Here is a 22,684-nt window from a genome sequence, read left to right on the forward strand (position 1 = left end):
AACTAACTGCAAAGAAGCAGATGAGATTTTGCAGTATAAGTTGCTGTCTTTATTTCTTTCATTGTGTTTCTAGAGTTACGGTTTTAGATGATCTAATGACATCTAGAAACCTTTTTTTTTTTTTTCCATAATTCAACTTTACCATGTTGCTGTGGGACTTCCCTAGTTGCTTAGATAGTAAAGACTCTGTGATGTGGGATACTCGGGTTTGATCCCTGGGTCAGGAAGAACTCCTGGAGAAAGGAATGGCTACCCTCTCCCATATTCTTGCCTGGAGAATCCCATGGATAGAGGAGCCTGGCAGACTACAGTCCATGGGGTCTCACAGAGTTGGATACGACTGAAGTGACTAAGCAGCAGCAGCGGATATAAGTAAAGATATATATAGATCTATGGTTGATGGTAAGGATTTTAGAATATAATTCTGAGGAAAAGACAAATAGGTGGTACTAAATTTGTTTTAAGTAAAGTGCTAAATATATTATAAATTCACTTTACTAATCATATCTGAGCATCTACTATGTGCCAAGATCTCAGCTGACTGCCAAGGATACCACCAATGGTGAACAGTATCTACTTTGATGAAGTGAATGGTTTTCTAGGCTATGGGTTTGTGAATGAATTGTACACTATGTTACTATTTTATTCTGCCATACCTAATCCTTCAATTCAGTTCAGTTTGGTCGCTTAGTCGTATCTGACTCTTTGAGATCCCATGGACTGCAGCACGCCAGGCCTCCCTGTCCATCCTAATCCTTCTATACCTAATCCTTGATATGCCTAATACTTGGTATACCCTAAATGAGAATGCATTTGGCATAGTTTACTACAGTCCTATTCTACAGAAAAGAAAACTGAAGCCCCTGTTTTCACCCCAGATCTCAGAGCCAGTAAACAGAGCAGAGTCAGGACTAACATATGCTGACTCTTAGCTTTTTTTAAAAAAGTGGCATCACCTCCACTTTAGATGTGAGCCAACCTGGCTATCTTGTTAAGTCTCTGATGTACTGGGTGCAGCAGCATGAAAAAATGAAAATGAAAGTGTTAGTCACTCAGGTATGTCCAACTGTTTGCGACCCCGTGGACTGTAGCCTGCCAGGCTCCCATATCTATCTATAATGTATAATGTATACATGTAGACTATAATCCTCACAATAATCTTAATTTTTTTCTTTTTAATGTTTTATAAAATTTGTTATAATTTACAGTTTTTTACAGTTATTTCAAAATATTGGTTATATTCCCCAAGTTGTACAATACATTCTTGAGCCTATCGTACACCCAGCAGTTTGTCCCTCTCCTTGCCTCCCCCGCCAGTAAGCACTAGTTTGTTCTATATATCTGTGAGTCTACTACTTGTCTCACTACAAGATTTTGACATAGGAACTTTACAGAGAGGGGAATTGAGGCACTTATAAGATGGGAGAATTATTCAGAGGCATACAGAACTAGGATTTCAGACACTGGCAGTGTAGCTTTGGAGTTAACTTCATAATCACTTTTCTTATGTAGTTCTCCAAGCAAATATAGTGACACCTAATTAGCAAAGAATTTGCCTTACAGTGACATACTTTTTTCCAGAAACTTCCTTGTCATAGATATAAATGATTCAGAAGACATTGGGTATATATAGGGGATGAGGTTCCTTCCTTATTCAGTAGTATAGTTCCTTTCCCTCTCACCTGTATAAAGTATGAAAAATAGTGGGAGATAAAAACTGGAAAGGTGGGCCACGTAACAGCCTTGAAAAATTGGTTCATAGTTAGAGAAAATAACTTGGAAATAACTTTAGTAAGAGGCAGATTTAGGATTTTTACCCAGGTCCTTTTATCTGTGTACAGTGCTCCACAAATATTTTCATACATGTGGAATCATATCACAAGCAGTATTGATGGGAGAAAGTCATAAAAAGGCACCATGCAGTCTTAAGACATAAAAGAACAATACTTGCTTTGCTCTAATGGTGGTGACAGAAAAGAAGTAGCTTACAGGCTCTTCTAAATTAAGTGTATTTAAGCTGAAAGTTCTCAGTAGGCTTAACTGGTCTCCTAAAGTCACTACAGCAGTGACTTTTCTATACCCTCAATAACCTGTTTTCCTATCTCTTAGTCTTCATTAAGTTCATCTCATGAGTTAAACAAGTTCCAGTTTTGGATATCACTTACAGAATATATTTCAAAAGTACCAGTCATAAGCAGATAGTGAATTTCAGAGATGAACTCTTAGATAAACTGAGAGCCAAAATGTATCTAAGTAAACATGCTGTCCACTGGGCGGCACTTAAAAGAATGTCATATAAGCTCTTGAGAAGAGATGAGAAACACCTCAATAATCTTTATTCACCTAGAAAAAAGTAGTTTATCAAGTATTGATCAACATCTGGATATTTTTGCTGTGGAAAAGATTATTTTTGATTGCTCTGTGTATGTTTCAGGATACATACTAAATAAGCTATACATGGTTGACATAAAGTGCTATAAAACAATGTATACCAATAAACCCCAACACTGGCATCTAGGCTTAAATTATTTAAAATTAAAAAAAAAATTTTTTTTACACAATTTTAAATGTTACTTTCCATTTACAGTTATTTCAAAATATTGGCTATATTCTCTGTGATGTACAATACATCCTTGAACCTACCTTAAACCCAATAGTTTTTACCTCTCACTCCCCCACTCCTAAATTGCCCTGCACCCCATTGGTAACCACTAGTTTGTTCCCTATATTTGTGAGTAGGCTTAAATTTCTTAGAAGAAATAATTGCGTATTGCATTTGAAAACACCCATATGATAATCCTTTCCACTGTCAAAGAGCCAAAGTTGTATGTGTGTGTGTGTGTGTGTGTGTGTGTGTGTGTGTGTGTTTCAAATTGCAAAATTAAGTCCACTCTTCTAAGGCACCTTTTCATTTTTCATCTTTTTAATGTTGTCAACCAAGATATTATTCTTATTTCTCATATGAGGAAACTGAGGTCTTTTGAGGTTAAACAGCTTACCTGGGAAATGACATTAAATATAAAAATGAGGATCCTAGACCAGGTTATCTGCATCCAAGTGCCTGGCATATAATAGGAACTTTATAAGTGTTTACTGAATGACTAAGTTATAGACTCTAGATAATGATATGGTTAATGAAGCTTATTCAACAGCTAACTCTAAATTATGAACTAATTATAAGGAAGAAGAGAAAAGTCAAGAGAAATCTGCTCTTGTTTCAGATTACTTTCTCCCTGTAACCAGTCCTGTGGGTTAAAGCAATATTTTCTCTCTTCTGCCCTCCAGCAGAGGGTGCTCATAAGCAATTAAATGACAGAAAATCATAGAAACAAAGAAACCAGTAGCATTTTAATTCACAGCATGGATTATTGGCCCCTGTGCAAAATAGCTGACTTTAAAACAGAACTCTTTGATTCAGTTGAAATAGCTTCTTTGGTTTAAAGTTGCCTTGGAAATAACAACTTGTCTGCCTGCCTGTGCTAGTATCTTTATGCAGGTAAACCTGACCAATCTTGCTAAATAGATATGGGAAATACTATGCCACTAGGCAGCATCAGGCTGGCCTAATAGGGGAATATTTCTTGCATAACTTAATGCTCTTCGGTTTTATTCTAGTATTCTGAAGTTTTTCAGATACTCTTCTAAGTGTACTTATTAGAATCAATAAAAGGGTTCAAGAATGCTGCTATTGCCTGTATATCTAGTTTATAAAAATATTACATTTTAAAATAAAAATACATCTAATTCTGATGCAATGGGCAACTTTTTATCTCTCTATGCTATAATCTGGTTTTAAAGGCTGGGGTGCAATAGAAGGTTTTTTCTTTTAAACAAAACTTGTATATGGAGCACTTTTTTTTTTTTTTTCAATAGAACTCAAGATAATGTTTGAGCAGTTCAGAGAAGCATAAAGGTGAGCAGTTATAATGGGTTTTGGAGCTCCCCAGCAGATTGAAAGAAACAAATAAGTGAACAAAGAACAAGTCAGAAGCTTTTTTTATTATTATTTTCATATATATTCCTAAATTTTTTTTAGAAATTTAATGTTATTAAATCAAGATAGTTATTAGTATTTTACAACTACCTGTGACATCTGAAGAACACACAATTAACATTATTTAGTAGAAAGATATTGAATATGAGTCAAGAAAATATGTTTATGCTGTTATTAAGCAGATACGTGACTTGGGCAAGCAAATTAAACCTCTGTGCATCTCAGTTTCTTTCCCAGTTAAATGAGAGAATTAGACCAGACCTTCTTGTGAGAAGACACTGCTTTTCATTTGGAATCTGTTGGGGATGATGGGACTCCTGATAGAAGAAGTTTAAGAATTGGCTGCTGATACATTTCTCTCTGGAGATTCTCAATTCTAGCTTGGAAGGGAGCTGGGGATGCTTGACAGGGAGGGTATGGCAGCAAAACTTAATGCATTTAAGATTTCAAGATCTGTGGTGTCCTGCTTGGAATGCCATTTGATGAATTCTAAGGACCCTTCCAACTCTCATATCTTATGAGTCTAAAATGAACCCGTCTGTAGGAAGCCTTCCTTGTTTCTTCCAACTCTGTGCTGATAGCATTCATATTTATATACATAACAAAAAAACTTCAGAATTTGTTACTGTTGGTGTTTATCTCATTAAATCTTACTAACTTGTCCAATCAACTGAGTACTATAGCACAACAAGGCCAGGCAGAGAATACAGTTTTTTAGCTATTTACACAGGAGTTTTGTAGATAATTGATCTTGACCTTTACATCTCTTATGATATTCCATTGGTTCCAGCTTATTATTAGTCACATCCTTTTTAACAGTGTGTTTTTTTATGAGGTGACTAAACTGCTATTTAACCCTGCTACAAGAATGTGACAGTGGACTAGTCCAGACAAGTGGAGGTGCACTTGGTAACTAACATTCTTAATAAGCTTGCTTCAACCTGCCACAAATTAAAAGCTCTGTGATTTTCTAGCACATAAGTGATTTAAGAAAAAAAAAGCTTGAATTGTGAAATAAATAAGCTTTTTTGATTTGCACTCTGGTTGGCAGTAAATGAAACTTCAGCCTCTTGATTCAGTTTGGCTTAAACTACGTTAATAATCTGTCTAGCTAAACAGTGAGCATCTGAAAATTTTAAAGGAGTGTTCCAGCAGTCATCTTCAGGGCTCCATAAAAAGGCTTTGTGTTGCTGAGAAATATGATGTAGTTGAAAACCCCATGGCCTTTGGAATAAAATCTGCTTTGCTACTTGGTAGTTGACTGGTCTTGGATAAGTTGTTCTGCCTCTAAAAAGGCTGTTTTGTGATTTATACAATCATGATTGCCTTTAATTTGCAGGATTGTCATTTAGGTAGATGTATGTTAAGAATTTTATATATAGTGCCTGGCACATTGATGATATCGAGAAACAGCTATTTTAATTAAGACAAAGAAAGTAATTATTGTTTATCAGACTGTGAGACAACATATAGTAGGGCACTAATAGTTGTTTGATTGGATTATTTTTAAATGGCTCTGAGGTCAGACTGCCTGTTTAATTTTGGTTTCCTACTGAGTAGCTGTGACTTTGGGCAAGCTTCGTAATCTATATAAGACTTAGTAGCCTCATCTTTTAAAAAGGGATTATAATAATACCTATCTGGCAGGGTTATTGTGAGAATTAAATGGAGTAATGCATATAAAAACTTCATATAATACCAATACATATTAAACTCTCAATAATAGCTGTTATTTTAAAAATAATTTTTAAGCTGAGTGGTTTCATGGGTAAATATACATATTTCAGAACACCAAATTATACTCTTCAAAATATGTGTAGTTATCATAGATCAGTTTTACCTCAATAAAACAATATTCTGGAGAAGGAAGTGGCAACCCATTCCAGTATCTTGCCTGGAGAATCCCGTGGACGGACGAAGAGCCAGCTCACTGGAGGAGACCCTGATGCTGGGAAAGTTGAAGGCAAGTAGAGACGGGGACAACAGAGGATGAGATAGTTGGATGGCATCACCAACTCAGTGGACACGAGTTTGAGCAAACTCCAGGAGTTGGTGAAGGACAGGAAACCCTAGCGTGCTGTACATGGGGTCGCACAGAGTTGGACAGGACTGAGTGATTGAACAACAGCAGAGCAATACTCAATGATATGTGTGTGTGTGTGTGTGTGTATAGTGTTGATTGTATTGAATGCCTGGTGCCCGGTAGCATTCCCAGACCCAGATGAAATTAATTATCCTAGTATCAAGATGATGACAAGCTTGAAAACATAGTTTTTAAAAAAACGTCCTTTTGTTTTTTTTTAAGCACAAAATTATATTTTACAAACTGATTTTTTAAAGGTACATATAGTTAAGCTTCCCTGGTGGCTCAGACGGTAAAGAATCCGCGTGCAACACAGGAGACATGGGTGCGATCCCTGGATTGGGAAGATCACCGGGAGGAGGGCATGGCAATCCACTTCAGTATTCCTCCCTGGAGAATCCCCATGGACAGAGGAGCCTGGTGGGCTACAGTCCATGGGGTTGCAAAGAGTCAGACACAATTAAGCGACTAAGCACAGCACATAGTAAAGCTATGCTTTCAGAATTGTTGTTTTATGTTACTGAGGGTGTCATATGCAGGGTGAAGATGCTTCTGGTGGCTGAACTGAATTTTCTTAGTCTCTTACTAAGATCACAGTCTGTTAGAATTGTAAGGGGTCTAAGAGATAAATCATATGGGTTGCTCTTATGTTTTACAAAAGAGAATATTGATTCTCCTGATGACTATCCCAAGGTCCCATAATTTGATCTCCTAAATTCTTGTGCAGTACTCGAAAAATGTCTTAGTCTGTCATTAATGGTAAGGAATAAAAGACAGGCTACAAGTCTGTATTTGGGGAAAGGCTAAAATTTGGCTGCAAAACAAAAATACTTTTAAGAACTAATTCATATGTTTAGAGAAATCATTACTAGGAAGGGCCTAATAAACACCCTGAAATGATAAGAATACTTGTCAGAAATAACCAGTGATCAATTATGATGGGTTATAGGAATTGTCTTTTACACATTGTTTTGGTATTTCATTTTAATTTATTTAAAAGGAAATTATGTAAGAGGAAACTGACAAGATTCCAAACTTCACAGAAGAATATGCTTTGGGGCCTTCTGAGTTGTTTCAAATAATTGCCATTGTTTATGAAAATTAGTTTCACCTGTACACCTTGCATAGTCCAGCACTTCACAACTTTTTGGTCTCAGGATCCTTTTGTACCCTTAAGAAAGTCAGAATTATATCTACTGACGTTTGCGATATTTAAAATTGAGAAAAATTAAATGTTTAAGATAATAGTAATAAATGCATTACATGCTGGTATGAATAGCATTTTTATGAAAAGTAATTATATTTTCAAAAAAACGAGAATTAATGAGTTGAGTGATGTTTTACACTTTTATAAATCTCTTTGAGGTCTAGCTTAATTGAAGACAATTAGATTCTCATAGCTTCTGAATTCAGCCTATTCTGATATGTTGTTTTCATTGACATATGATCAGCATTCCCCAAGCTTTTGGGCACCAGGGAGTTTTGTAGAAGACAATTTTTCCACGAACTGAGGGGTGGGAAGTGATGGTTTCGGGATCATTCAAACACATTACATTTACTGCGTGCTTTATTTCTATTATTATTACATCATATCTACCTCAGATCATCAAGCATTAGATCCCAGAATTTGGGGAGCCCTGAAGTATATGAAGAAATTCTGGCCTCACACAGAGTTGTAGTTGGAAGAGGGAAGAGTATTTAATAGTCTTTTCAGACAATTGTGGATATTCTTTTTTGGTACTAAACTAGAACTTGACAAGTTACAGTTTTCTAAAGATTAGTTTCAATGTGGAATCTGGTACCATATCAGTGTATGTTTTGTACTTTGTTACAAGATCCATTGATCTGTCTCGCACTTTGAGTATATCCTCTCAGTTCAGTTCAGTTCAATCACTCAGTTGTGTCCAACTCTTTGCGACCCCACGAATCACAGCATGCCAGGTCTCCCTGTCCATCACCAACTCCCGGAGTTCACGCAGACTCACATCCATCAAGTCAGTGATGCCATCCAGCCATCTCATCCTCTGTCGTCCCCTTCTCCTCCTGCCCCCAATCCCTCCCAGCATCAGAGTCTTTTCCAATTAGTCAACTCTTTGCATGAAGTGGCCAAAGTACTGGAGTTTCAGCTTTAGCATCCTTCCCTCCATAGAAATCCCAGGGCTGATCTCCTTCAGAATGGACTGGTTGGATCTCCTTGCAGTCCAAGGGACTCTCAAGAATCTTCTCCAACACCACAGTTCAAAAGCATCAATTCTTCGGTGCTCAGCTTTCTTCACAGTCCAACTCTCACATCCATACATGACCACTGGAAAAACCATAGCCTTGACTAGGACCTTTGTTGGCAAAGTAATGTCTCTGCTTTTCAATATGCTATCTAGGTTGGTCATAACTTTTCTTCCAAGGAGTAAGCGTCTTTTAATTTCATGGCTGCACTCACCATCTGCAGTGATTTTGGAGCCTCCAAAAATAAAGTCTGACTTTGTAATTTCATGGCTGCAGTCACCATCTGTAGTGATTTTGGAGCCCAAAAAAATAAAGTCTGACACTGTTTCCACTGTTTCCCCATCTATTTCCCATGAAGTGATGGGACCAGATGCCTTGATCTTCGTTTTCTGAATGTTGAGCTTTAAGCCAACTTTTTCACTCTCCTCTTTCATCAAGAGGCTTTTTAGTTCCTCTTCACTTTCTGCCATAAGGGTGGTGTCATCTGCATATCTGAGGTTATTGATATTTCTCCCAGCAATCTTGATTCCAGCTTGTGCTTCTTCCAGCCCAGCGTTTCTAATGATGTACTCTGCATATAAGTTAAATAAACAGGGTGACAATATACAGCCTTGATGTACTCCTTTTCCTATTTGGAACCAGTCTGTTGCTCCATGTCCAGTTCTAACTGCTGCTTCCTGACCTGCATATAGGTTTCTCAGGAGGTGAGGTCAGGTGGTCTGGTATTCCCATCTCTTTCAGAATTTTCCACAGTTTATTGTGATCCACACAGTCAAAGGCTTTGGCATAGTCAGTAAAGCAGAAATAGATGTTTTTCTGGAACTCTCTTGCTTTTTCGATGATCCAGCATATGTTGGCAATTTGATATCTGGTTCCTCTGCCTTTTCTAAAACCAGCTTGAACATCTGGAAGTTCACAGTTCACGTATTGCTGAAGCCTGGCTTGAAGAATTTTGAGCATTACTTTACTAGCGTGTGAGATGAGCGCAATTGTGTGTTATTTGAGCATTCTTTGGCATTGCCTTTCTTTGGGATTGGAATGAAAACTGACTTTTTCCAGTCCTGTGGCCCCTGCTGAGTTTTCCAAATGTGCTGGCATATTGAGTGCAGCACTTTCACAGCATCATCTTTCAGGATTTGAAAGAGCTCAACTGGGATTCCATCACCTCCACTAGCTTTGTTCGTAGTGATGCTTTCTAAGGCCCACTTGACTTCGCATTCCAGGATGTCTGGCTCGAGGTGAGTGATCACATCATCGTGATTACCTGGGTCATGAAGATCTTTTTGTACAGTTCTTCTGTGTATTCTTGCCACCTCTTCTTAATATCTTCTGCTTCTATTAGGTCCATACCATTTCTGTCCTTTATCGAGCCCATCTTTGCATGAAATGTTCCTTTGGTATCTCTGATTTCCTGAAGAGATCTCTAGTCTTTCGCATTCTGTTGTTTTCCTCTATTTCTTTGCATTGATCCCTGAGGAAGGCTTTCTTATCTCTTCTTGCTATTCTTTGGAACTCTGCATTCAGATGTTTATATCTTTCCTTTCCTCCTTTGCTTTTCGCTTCTCTTCTTTTCACAGCTATTTGTAAGATCTCCTCAGACGGCCATTTTCCTTTTTTGCATTTCTTTTCCATGGGAATGGTCTTGATCCCTGTCTCCTGTACAATGTCCCGAACCTCTGTCCATAGTTCATCAGGCACTCTATCAGATCTAGTCCCTGAAATCTATTTCTCACTTCCACTGTATAATCATAAGGGATTGATTTAGGTCATACCTGAATGGTCTAGTGGTTTTCCCTACTTTCTTCAATTTGTCTGAATTTGGCAATAAGGAGTTCCTGATCTGAGCCACAGTCAGCTCCTGGTCTTGTTTTTGCTGACTGTATAGAGCTTCTCCATCTTTGGCTGCAAAGAATATAATCAGTCTTGATTTTGGTGTTGACCATCTGGTGATGTCCATGTATAGAGTCTTCTCTTGTGTTGTTGGAAGAGGGTGTTTGTTATGACCAGTGCATTTTCTTGGGAAACCTCTGTAAGTCTTTGCCCTGCTTCATTCTGTATTGCAAGGCCTGTTACTTCATTCCGTATTCCAAATTTGCCTGTTACTCCAGGTGTTTCTTGACTTCCTACTTTTGCATTCCAGTCCCCTATAATGAAAAGGACATGTTTTTGGGGTGTTAGTTCTAAAAGGTCTTGTAGGTCTTCATAGAACCGTTCAACTTCAACTTCTTCAGCATTACTGGTTGGGGCATAGACTTGGATTACTGTGATATTGAATGGTTTGCCTTGGAAACGAACAGAGATCATTCTGTCATTTTTGAGATTGCATCCAAGTATTGCATTTCTGACTCTTTTGTAGACCATCATGGCTACTCCATTTCTTCTAAGGGATTCCTGCCTGCAGTAGTAGATATAATGGTCATCCGAGTTAAATTCACCCATTCCAGTCCATCTTAGTTTGCTGATTCCTAGAATGTTGACGTTCACTCTTGCCATCTCCTGTTTGACCACTTCCAATTTGCCTTGATTCATGGACCTGACATTCCAGGTTCCTATGCAATATTGCTCTTTACAGTGTTGGACCTTGCTTCTATTTCCAGTCACATCCACAACTGGGTATTGTTTTTGGTTTGGCTCCATCCCTTCATTCTTTCTGGAGTTATTTCTCCACTGATCTCCAGTAGCATATTGGGCACCTACTGACCTGGGGAGTTCCTCTTTCAGTATCCTATCATTTTGCCTTTTCATACTGTTCATGGAGTATATCCTTTATCCATGCATAATTTTGTAAATGTCATGCATTCATTGTTATTTGGAGGGTGTTGGTCCTCCGAATTACACACATTTTCTAATGTTGAAAAAGAGCATTATATAATGTCAAAAAAAATCACTCTGTTAATATCACCTCCAATCTCATTAGAAAAGTCTTTAGGCATTAAGGAGCATATTGATTGCATGGTAGCAATCAGTGGTTTTCCAAAATTTTAATTTTTAATCTTGAAAACTCAAATTTTGTCATTGGCAATTAATATTGTCAGATTTGTGCCTTGAGATAGCAAGCTTGCTTCATTCATTTTGTTGGGAAATCCTAACACCTAAATCTGAATAACCATAGTTCGTCTGCCAGTTATTTAAGTAATAATAGTGTTCCCTGGGAAAAGTAGCTGGTTCGGAATACAACTCAGATAATTACATAAGTGCTTTTCGCTCTGCACAGTCATAATTCTCTGCTGTGCAGTATGAGTGCGTTATGCATGCTTCCTAGTTGTCACATAGAATATTAAAAGGCTTGTACTCAAGTCAGGTTTAATTAAAACTAATAAAATTGCCCATTCAACAGGAACATTCTTGAGGGAAATCGGTGTTTTTACAATGAATACATGGTATTGAAAACTTTAACACAATATAGTATCACTACTTTGGTTTGTGCTCAGGTTATCAGCAGTTTTCAGGCTTCGCAGGTGGCACTAGTGGTAAGGAACCCACCTGCTAGAGCTGGTAGAAATAAGAGATGCAAGTTCAATCCCAGAGTCAAGAAGAACCCCTGGAGGAGAACACAGCAAACCACTCCAGTATTCTTGCCTGAAGAATCCCATGGACAGAGAAGCCTGGCAGGCTATGACCCCATAGGGTTACACCAAGTTGGACATGACTGAAGTGACTTAGCACACACTGAAGTGACTTAGCACACACATTAGCACACATTGATTTTTTACCATCTGTATAAACACAGTGAAAAAATCAAATACTATCTATGTGTTTATTTCAAAAATTATTTTGGTTTTATGGGAACCCTAAAAGGTTACTGAAAATTGTATCTCATGTACCCCTATGTTCATGGCAGTATTGTTTACAGTAGTCAAGAAATGGAAGCAATCCAGATGTCCATCAACAGATGAATGGATAAAGAAGATGTGTGGTACATATATATAGTGGAATGTTACTGAACCAGAAAAATAATGAATTTGAGTCAATTTTAGTGAAGTGGATAAACCTAGTGCCTGTTAAACAGAGTGAACTAAGTCAGAAAGACAAAAACAAAAATATTGTTATAATAACGCATATATATGGAATTAAGAAAAATGATATTGGTGAACCTATTTGCAGGGAACGAATGGAGATGCAGATGTAGAGAACAGACTTGTGAACACAGTGAAGGAGGGAGGGAGTGGAACAAATGGAGAAAGCAGCATGAACATATATACACTGTCATGTGTGAAATGGATAACTGGTGGGAAGTTGTTACATAACACAGGGAGCTAACTCTGGTGTTCTGTGATGACCTAGAGGGGAGGGATGAGAGGAAAGAAGGGAGGCTCCAGAGGGAGGGAATATGTGTATAATTATGGTTGATTCATGTTGTTGTATGACAGAAACCAACACAACATTGTAGAAATTTAAAAAACCAAGACTAAAGAGAACCTTGTATCTATACACCATACTTTGAGAACTAATTGGGATAGTTAATGTCTTCCTAAGAAAATACTGAATACTTTCTGTAAAAGGTAAAGAAAAAACTTCGTAGATTTAAGAGTATTCACTAAATGATGACTTTATTGACTATGCCAAAACCTGACTGTGTGGATCACAACAAACTGTGGAAAATTCTTCAAGAGATGGGAATACCAGACCACCTGACCTCCCTCTTGAGAAATCTGTATGCAGGTCAGGAAGCAACAGTTAGAACTGGACATGGAACAACAGCTGGTTCCAAATAGGAAAAGGAGTACGTCAAGACTGTATATTGTCACCCTGCTTATTTAACTTATATGCAGATTACATCATGAGAGACGCTGGGCTGGATGAAGCACAAGCTGGAATCACGATTGCCGGGAGAAATATCAAGAACCTCAGATATGTAGAGGACACCACCTTATGGCAGAAAGTGAAAAAGAACTTAAGAGCCTCTTGATGAAAGTGAAAGAGGAGAGTGAAAAAGTTGGCTTAAAACTCAGCATTCAGAAAACGAAGATCAGTGCATCTGGTCCCATCACTCATGGCAAATAGATGGGGAAACAGTGGAAACAGTGACAGCTTTATTTTTGGTGGCTCCAAGATCACTGCGGATGGTGATTGCAGCCATGAAATTAAAAGACGCTTACTCCTTAGAAGAAAAGTTATGACCAACCTAGAAAACTTATTAAAAAGCAGAGACATTACTTTGCCAACAAAGGTCTGCCTAGTCAAGGCTATGGTTTTTCCAGTAGTCATGTATGGATGTGAGGGTTGGACTATAAAGAAAGCTGAGCACCAAAGAATTGATGCTTTTGAACTGTGGTGTTGGAGAAGATTCTTGAGAGTCCCTTGGACTGCAAGGAGGTCCAACCAGTCCATCCTAAAGGAAATCAGTCCTGAATATTCATTGGAAGGACTGATGTTGAAGCTGAAACTCCAATACTTTGGCCACCTGATGCAAAGAGCTGACTCATTTGAAAAGACCTTGATGCTGGGAAAGATTGAAGGCAGGAGGAGGAGACAACAGAGGATGAGATGGTTGGATGGCATCACCGACTCAATGGACAGGAAGGCCTGGAGTGCTGCAGTCCGTGGGGTCGCAAAGAGTCGGACACGACTGAGCAATTGAACTGAGCTGAACTAGATGATGGAATATCTACATGTGGCAAATGTATCCTCTCAGAGAGCCTGTTAGCAGAGGTAATGTTATCCATTTTATATAAAAAGAAACTGAACTTAAGAGACATAAAATATTTATTTGAGTAAATAGTCACAGAGTGACTAGCAAAAGTGATTTTGAACTCAGGACACTCTTATTCTTAAAGTCCTTGCTTTCAAGAGAGTTAGAAGACAGGCCACAAACTGGAAGAAAATATCTTCAAAAGATACATTTGATATAGGACTCTTATCCAAAATATACAAAAGACTCTTCAAACTCAACAAGAAAACAAACAACTCAAAAAAAAGGGTCAAAGACCTTAGGAGACACCTCACCAAAAGAAGATACACAGATAACAAATAGCCATAGGAAAAGATGCTACATTATATGTCATCAGGAAGTGCAAATTAAAAGAACAGTGAAATACCACTACACACTTATTAGAATGGCCAAAATCCAGAGCACTGATAGCACCAACTGCTGGTGAGAACATGGAGTGACAGGAACTCTCATTCATTACTGGTGGGAATCCAAAATGGTGCAGCCACTTTGGAAGACAGTTTGGCAGTTTCTTACCAAAATAAATATACTCTTACCATATGATCTAGCAGTTGTGCTCTTTAGTATTTACCAAAGGGAGTGGAAAACTTATGGCCACACAAAAACCTAAACACAGATGTTTATAGAAGCTTTATTCCTAATTGCCATAACCTGGAAGCAATCAATATGTCCTTCAGGAGGTAGATGGATGAATAAACTATAGTACATGCAGACAATGGGTTATTATTCTTCCCCACTAAAAAGAAATGAACTCTCAAGCCATGAAAAGACATAGATGGACTTCAAATGTGTATTATTAATTTAAAAAGTCCATGGTACATTCAGCCTTCCCCTGTTGTTAAATAGAATGAGTTCCTTTAACTATTCACCAGAATTTTTAAGTGCCTGCACTTTCCTTGGATTACTTATTAACATTAACACAGCAGATTTACTTGATTTGGGTCATTTTTCTTTAATTTAAAAACAAATTTGCTGTCTTTTAGTGTTACCAAGTTCAAACTTATATAGCTTGCCACATGACAGGCCGATAAATTGAGTTGTTGAAGCAGGGAATAGTGACTTGATTCAGAAAGCCAGCAGACTGAGAAGATAGTGGACTAGTGTCCCAAAGAACCATCATATCTGACTTAGAATTCAGGCTTCTTTTATAGTAAAAGGAGAGGGCATGTGATTGGTTGTTGCAAACTTCTTGGTGCCAGAATCCTTTGTTCTTGCAGCTGTCCTCATAGGTAGGTCAGATTACAATATTCCTGTAAACCTCCAACAAGACAAATGTTACTCTCTGTTCTGCCGCTTTTTGTCTCTATTTGAATGGAAAAATATTATACCTTTGAAGATCAGAACCTTGAGAATGTTCTTTCCTGTTTATTTCCACACTATAGGCAACATTCTTAACTTTAGAAAAAGCAATAGAATACAGAGTTTAAAGTAAAAGAAACAGATCCAATATGGAGTTTCATTTGTTCTACCCTATTACAGTTTTGTCATCAGCTGACAGGAAGAATCAGCTTGAATTCTTGCCTACTGTAGAAAGTGAAAGTGAAGTCCCTCAGTCCTGTCCAACTCTTTGTGACCCCATGGACTGTAGCCAACCAGGCTCCTCCGTCCATGGGATTCTCCAGACAAGAGTACTGGAGTAGGTTGCCATTTCCTTCTCCAGGGGATCTTCCCAACCCAGGGATCAAATCCGGGTCTCCTGCGTTGGAGGCAGATACTTTAACCTCTGAGCCACCAAGGAAGCCCTACTGTGGCTATCATGCTTTAAAAATGTGGTCTTATTTTTGAAATAAAAGTACTGTAAAATCCCTTAGTTTTGAAAAGAGGAGAGTTTGTTGAACAGTTTAAATACATAAACGTTTTGTGTTAATGTAATAGAATATATACCTGTCAAATTAATTCATTAATTTCACATTATTTTGAATCAGTGTTTTCATGTTCTCACTGGTCATTTTATCCCAAACTACAAGTCCTCATTCACAGAGTAACAAAAGGAGTGTTTGTTGAGCATCTACTGTGGCTAGACAATGTTCTTAATGCTTTACACATATTAGCTCAGCCTTATCCCTACCTTGTGAAAAAGTACTAGTGTAATACCATTTCTATTATGTATCGTTAGGGCATCTGTGGAGTTTTTGTTTGTAATCATCTGTCTTACAGGTATATATCATCATCTTCCCAAGTGTTAGTCGCTCAGCCATGTCTGACTCTTTGCATCCCCACGGACTATAGCCCACCAGGCTCCTCTGTCCTAGTAATTCTCCAGGCAAGAATACTGGAGTAGGTTGCCATTCCTTTCTTCAGGGAATCTTCCCAACCCAGGTGAATTTTTTTCTGTCTGAGCCACCAGGGAAGCCAAAACATTCTTCAAAATATCTTTTAAAGACTTATTTATAAGGACTTCCAACACTTGCAGTTGTGAGATCATACCTCTAAGAATAATCATGAAGTTGGTATTAAGAATCCTTGTCTGCTTTATTAACCAGTTCTGACAGAGGTGCTCTGTAAGCATCTCAAGCATCATTGACAGGAGAGGGGAAGCGTTATTTCAGGCTAATTCTTTCCCAAATAGTCTTTCCCAAATACTCTTTCTCAAATAGTCTGTTGTCGTTCAGCTTGAAGTATTTGAGGAAGCACCGTGCAATATGAGAACTTTTGTAAACCTTCAAATAAAAGGTAACCTTTTCAGTGAGAAAATTTTATATAGAACCTAATCATGTACTTTGTTGTTTTAGGGATGTGAGTGTCTTATGGAATTTCTTTATGCTGTGTCTTTCCTCCAATTTGTTGTTTTTTAGGTGTTATAATAGTCATATCTGATTCCCATGTGCATTAGAGCCATTTATTTTCATCTCAGAGACATTTTTCTTTTTTCACTCAATTATTATTAACAATTTTCTTAATGATAAACTGAGGCAATAACTAGACAAACAGGCTCCATTCTTGCCCTCATAGAATCTACTACAATGGTAGACTTACAAGTTTTTGTCCTCTCCACTTTATATATAAGCTTTATTCATAATTGCCTTAACCTGGAAGCAACCAAGATGTCCTTCAATAGGTGAATGGATGAACCACGGCAAATCCAGGAATATCATTCAACACTGAAAGTAAATGAACTTTTAAGACATGGCAAGACATAGATGAACTTTAAATGCATACAATCAGCCTTCCTATCTGTGGATTTCAATCTGCAGTTGTTTGAATCCACAGATGCTGAACCTGCAGATAAAAGCGGGCTGACTATACTATGCCATTTTATATAAATAACTTGAGCAACGTCTGTACTTTGCTTTCCATTTTATTGTACACCTAAAATTACTCTTTAAGAAAAAGTCTTAATAAATATATAACAAAATCCTTTGCCCATTCAACCCTTTCAACAAAACCCATTCAACAACGTACCCATTTTAGCATAAAGATATGCAATGAGTGATACCAGTGATATTTTAGTCATAAAAACTGTACTTTTTTGTCAGTCTTCCCAATCCTTCAGTGTCCAGAAGATTATACACCCAGATTTGTGGCAGTTGTGTAGAATTAAATAATAAAATGAAGGTTTCTTGACTTTATTCTATGTTGAATTTTTGAACCCATTTTGAATCTCTTCATCTACCATGATGGAAGGTCAGAGAATTAAGTCTAACATAACCAGAAAAAACTGAATAAAGACTTGAAACAGATTTTGAAATGAGTCACAATCCTTCATTGTATTAGGTTAAAGCAATCTTGTGATTGAAAGATTACCTTTATGTAGAGGTTAATTAATTATTATAATGTATGTATATCTAAATGTAAAATTTTAAACTATAAACTCAAACAAACCTGCAGCCATAATCTTTTTCTTTTTCCAGTTTCTTGCAAAATAAATACTCCAGTGATAATACTGATTTCACATCTGATTTCACATACATTATCTTTCTGGATCTTCATACCAACTCTGAGAGAGAGAGAGAACAGATTGTATTACCCTATCTTATAAATTAAGGACAGATTGTATTACATCATTTTCTAAGTAAGAACCCTGAAGTACAAAAATTCTAAGTGATTTTGCCCATTATCATTGGGCAACTTGAGTGCTTTAGCCAGCCTGGAACCTCAGCCTTCTAACTTCACATCTGTTATAAGTTTTTGTCATGAGTCATAGCAAAACTTTGGTGCTAACTTCTTGAAATGACTGAGTAATTTGTCCCTCCGAAGGGTCCCCAGCTCTACTGAGACTGCAGTAATTATCCTTTTTCTGTCTCTGTTCCTATGTAAATCTCCCCAACTGGTATATATGTTCCTTTAAAATAGACATAATGCCTTATGTTTAATCAGCACTGGGCACCTAGTAACTTAAAAATTCCTGACCCTTTAATTTCCTCAGTGCAGAGTGAGGCCTACCTGATCACCTGTAGACTGAAGAGAAAGTACTGATCACTGTCTTCTTATCTTCAGGAATTATTAGTAGCTATGGGAAAAGCTGGTGGTTCAGTGATAAAGAATCTGCCTGCCAATGCAAGAGAGTCAGATTCTAACCTGTGTCAGGAAGATCCTCTGGAGAAGGAAATGGCAACCCACTCCAGTATTCTTGCCTGGAATATCCTATGGACAGAGGAACCTGGTGAGCTACAATCCATGGGTTTGCAAGAGTCAGACAAGACTTAGCGACTAAACAACAACAATGAAGAAGGTTAATGTTGATAACTGTGGAGACAAGCCCATTACAAAGCCAGTCCATTTGTAGTGCCAGGTACTTTTAGTGCGTGTCTTCCTCCAGTTCCTCCTAAAATATATCCTTTTTTGATTTACGATTGGACTGTATGCAGTGATAGTCACAGTGGAAGTTAATCACTATTTTTCTTCCCTCAGTCCTAAAAATAATGACTGTTGGAGTGATAAAAAGCTCTTTGGCTATTTCAATATAGTTTCAAAGCCATCTTTTTATCTTATCCTATTTAACCCTTTCAAGAGTCCATTGAAGTAGTTAGGGCAGGGATTACTCACCTCAATTAATAAAAGAGGAAACTCTAGCTTAGAATAGAGAAATGACTATTCCAAGATCAGGAGGCTGGGCAGTACTTAAATTGAGATTTTTCTGCCTCCTCCAGGTCTCTTTCCATTACACTGCACTGCTTCTGATTGTCAGTGACATTTACCATCATTACTATTTCATTACCAGAGGATTTCAGAGTGGGGGAGGAGAACTTTTTTCAAATGGAAAAATGAAAGCAGTGTGGCTTGAAATTTAGCTTATGCTTCTTATCCAACTTAGCTTTGCTTTTATTTGTACTGAAATGAAATAAATTGAGCTAATTGTGATAATTATGTTGGTGGATAGAAATGACAGAATCAGTGAAGTTTTATTTGTTTGTTGTGTTAATCAGGTCTTCTAGCATTTGTAAAGTACACTGCCAAAATATCTAGATGCAAAAGCAAACAAACAAAAACCACTAATGAGGCTAAAAGAAAGATAACCATAATCAAAGATATGATTTTTGTATAATCCATATGACAGCATACACTGCACATGATTGAAACTATGTAGATATTTAGGTGACATTTATTTTTTCCATTCCATTATTTGTCTTCAGATAATTAGCCTAACTATAACACATGGTTGAAGTGTAGTTAGAACTAACCCACTATTAAGTCTGGTACTTATGAATTTGCAGATATTTGGGTTTCCTCATATGTCAGTTTAACTCACAGCTCCCCAAAAGTTACAGTGGATGTTTCCAGTGTGCTAATGGATACCCTATTTTATTTCTAATAATAATATAGAGAAACTTTATATCATCATTACATTAAATATGTATCATTTTACTACCACCAAGGAAAAAATACATCTTTAGGCTATTCAGTGTTTGTGAGTTTCTTTTTATAGACAAATGTAACATGTACTCTTTCCATTCTATTGTTTTCCTCTGTTTCTTTGCATTGATCACTGAAGAAGGCTTTCTTATCTCTCCTTGCTATTCTTTGGAACTCTGCATTCAAATGGGTGTATCTTTCCTTTTCTCCTTTGCCTTTCGCTTCTCTTCTTTTCATAGCTATTTGTAAGGCTTCCTCAGACAGCCATTTTGCCTTTTTGCATTTCTTTTTGTTTGGGATGATCTTGATCACTACTTCCTGTACAGTGTGATGAACCTCCGTCCATAGTTCTTCAGGCACTCTGTTATCAGATCTAATCCCTTGAATCTATTTGTCACTTCCACTGTATAATCATAAGGGATTTGATTTAGGTCATACCTGAATGGTCTAGTGGTTTTCCCTACTTCCTTCAGTTAAAGTCTGAATTTGGCAATAAGGAGTTCATGATCTGAGCCACAGTCATCTCTTAGTCTTGTTTTTGCAGACTATATAGAGCTTCTCCATCTTTGGCTACAAAGAATGTAATCAGTCTGATTTCAGTATTGACCATCTGGTGATGTCCATGTGTAGAGTCTTCTCTTGTGTTGTTGGAAGAGGGTGTTTGCTATGATCAACACGTTCTATTGGCAAAACTCTGTTAGCCTTTCCCCTGCTTTGTTTTGTACTCCAAGGCCAAATTTGCCTGTTACTCCAGGTATTTCTTGACTTCCTACTTTTGCATTTCAGTCCAGTACAGTGAAAAGGCCATCTTTTTTGGGTGTTAGTTCTAGGTCTTGTAGGTCTTCATAGAACCATTCTGTTTAAGAAAATTAGAGATACCAAGGGAGCTTTTCATGAAAAGATAGGCACAATAAGGACAGAAATGGTATGCACATAACAGAAGCAGGAAATATTAAGAAGAGGTGGCAAGAATACACAGAAGAACTGTACAAAAAAGATCTTCATGACCCAGATAATCACGATGGTGTGATCACTCAACTAGAGCCAGACATCCTGGAATGCGAAGTCAAATGGGCCTTCAGAAGCATCACTACGAACAAAGCTAGTGGAGGTGATGGAATTCCAGTTGAGCTATTTCAAATTCTAAAAGATAATGCTGTGAAAGTGCTGCACTCAGTATGCCAGCAAATTTGGAAAACTCACCAATGGCCACAGGACTAGAAAAAGTCAATTTTCATTCCAATCCCAAAGGAAGGCAATTCCAAAGAATGCTCAAACTACCACACAATTGCACTCATCTCACATGCTAGCAAAGTAATGCTCAAAATTCTCCATGTGAGTCTTCAACAGTATGTGAACTGTGAACTTCCAGATGTTCAAGCTGGTTTTAGAAAAGGCAGAGGAACCAGGATCAAGTTTCCAACATCCACTGGATCATCGAAAAAGCAAGAGAGTTCCAGAAAAACATCTACTTCTGCTTTATTGACTGTACCAAAGCCTTTGACTGTGTGGATCACAACAAACTGTGGAAAATTCTTAAGGAGATGGGCATACCAGACCACCTTACGTGCCTCCTGAGAAGTCTGTATGCAGGTCAAGAAGCAACAGTCAGAACTAGACATGGAACAACATACTGGTTCCAAATCGGGAAAGGAATACATCAAGGCTGTATATTGTCACCCTGCTTATTTAACTTATATGCAGATTACATCATGAGAGACGCTGGGCTGGATGAAGCACAAGCTGGAATCAAGATTGCTGGGAGAAATATCAAGAACCTCAGATATGTAGAGGACACCACCTTATGGCAGAAAATGAAGAAGAACTTAAGAGCCTCTTGATGAAAGTGAAAGAGGAGAGTGAAAAAGTTGGCTTAAAACTCAGCATTCAGAAAGCTAAGATCATGGCATCTGGTCCCATTACTTCATGGCAGATAGAGGGGAAACAGTGGAAACAGTGACAGACTATTTTTGGGGACTCCAAGATCACTGCAGATGGTGACTGCAGCCATGAAATTAAAAGACTTACTCCTTGGAAGAAAAGTTATGACCAACCTAGACAGCTTATTAGAAAGCAGAGATATTACTTTGCCAACAAAGGTCCGTCTAGTCAAAGCTATGGTTTTTCTAGTAGTCATGTATAGGTGTGAGAGTTGGACTATAAAGAAAGCTGAGTGCTGAAGAATTGATGCTTTTGAACTGTGATGTTGGAGAAAACTCTTGAGAGTCCTTTGGACAGCAAGAAGATCCAACCAGTCCATCCTAAAGGAAATCAGTCCTGAATATTCATTGAAAGGATTGATGCCAAAGCTGAAACTCCAATACTTTGGCCACCTTATGCTAAGAACTGACTCACTGGAAAAGACCTTGATACTGGGAGAGATTGAAGGTGGGCGGAGAAGGGAATGATAGAGAATGAGATGGTTGGATGGCATCACCAACTCAAAGGACTTGAGTTTAAGTAAACTCCGGGAGTTGGTGATGGACAGGGAGGTTTGATGTGCTGCAGTTCATGAGGTCTCAAAGAGTCGGACACAACTGAGCAATGGAACTGAACTTGAACATGAACTGAACATGTTCTCATTTCCCTAAATTTAATTTAAATCTCAAAATAGTTATTTAATATCTGACCCACTATAAAATTCAATAGAAATTAATATATGTTAATTTCATTGGTTTGGCTAAACTTGGTTAGTGTTTTAGATCATAATGGCAATAAAACTAAATGTCTGTGCCAGGTACTGTGCTAGGTACTTTTTAAGTATTATAGACTCATCAGCTATAATGATCTGAACTTGTGGATTAATATTGATTTGATCATAAATGACATTGTTACATTGTATAGAAATGTTTTTTAATGCCTTCAGCAAACAGTCTTCTAGATACACTTTGAAACAAGATTATAGAGTATTGCCTTGGGA

The 22,684-nt window shown here is 37.7% G+C and overlaps 1 protein-coding gene across 4 annotated transcripts in view; it reads left to right on the plus strand.

Moving 5' to 3' along the window:
- FAF1 (Fas associated factor 1) overlaps positions 1–22,684 on the plus strand; it is a 498,425-nt gene that overhangs the window by 303,081 nt on the left and 172,660 nt on the right. The gene's annotated exons all lie outside the window — the stretch shown is intronic.

Source organism: Bos javanicus, chromosome 3 (genome assembly GCF_032452875.1).
Source record: "Bos javanicus breed banteng chromosome 3, ARS-OSU_banteng_1.0, whole genome shotgun sequence".
Lineage (NCBI taxonomy): Eukaryota > Metazoa > Chordata > Mammalia > Artiodactyla > Bovidae > Bos > Bos javanicus.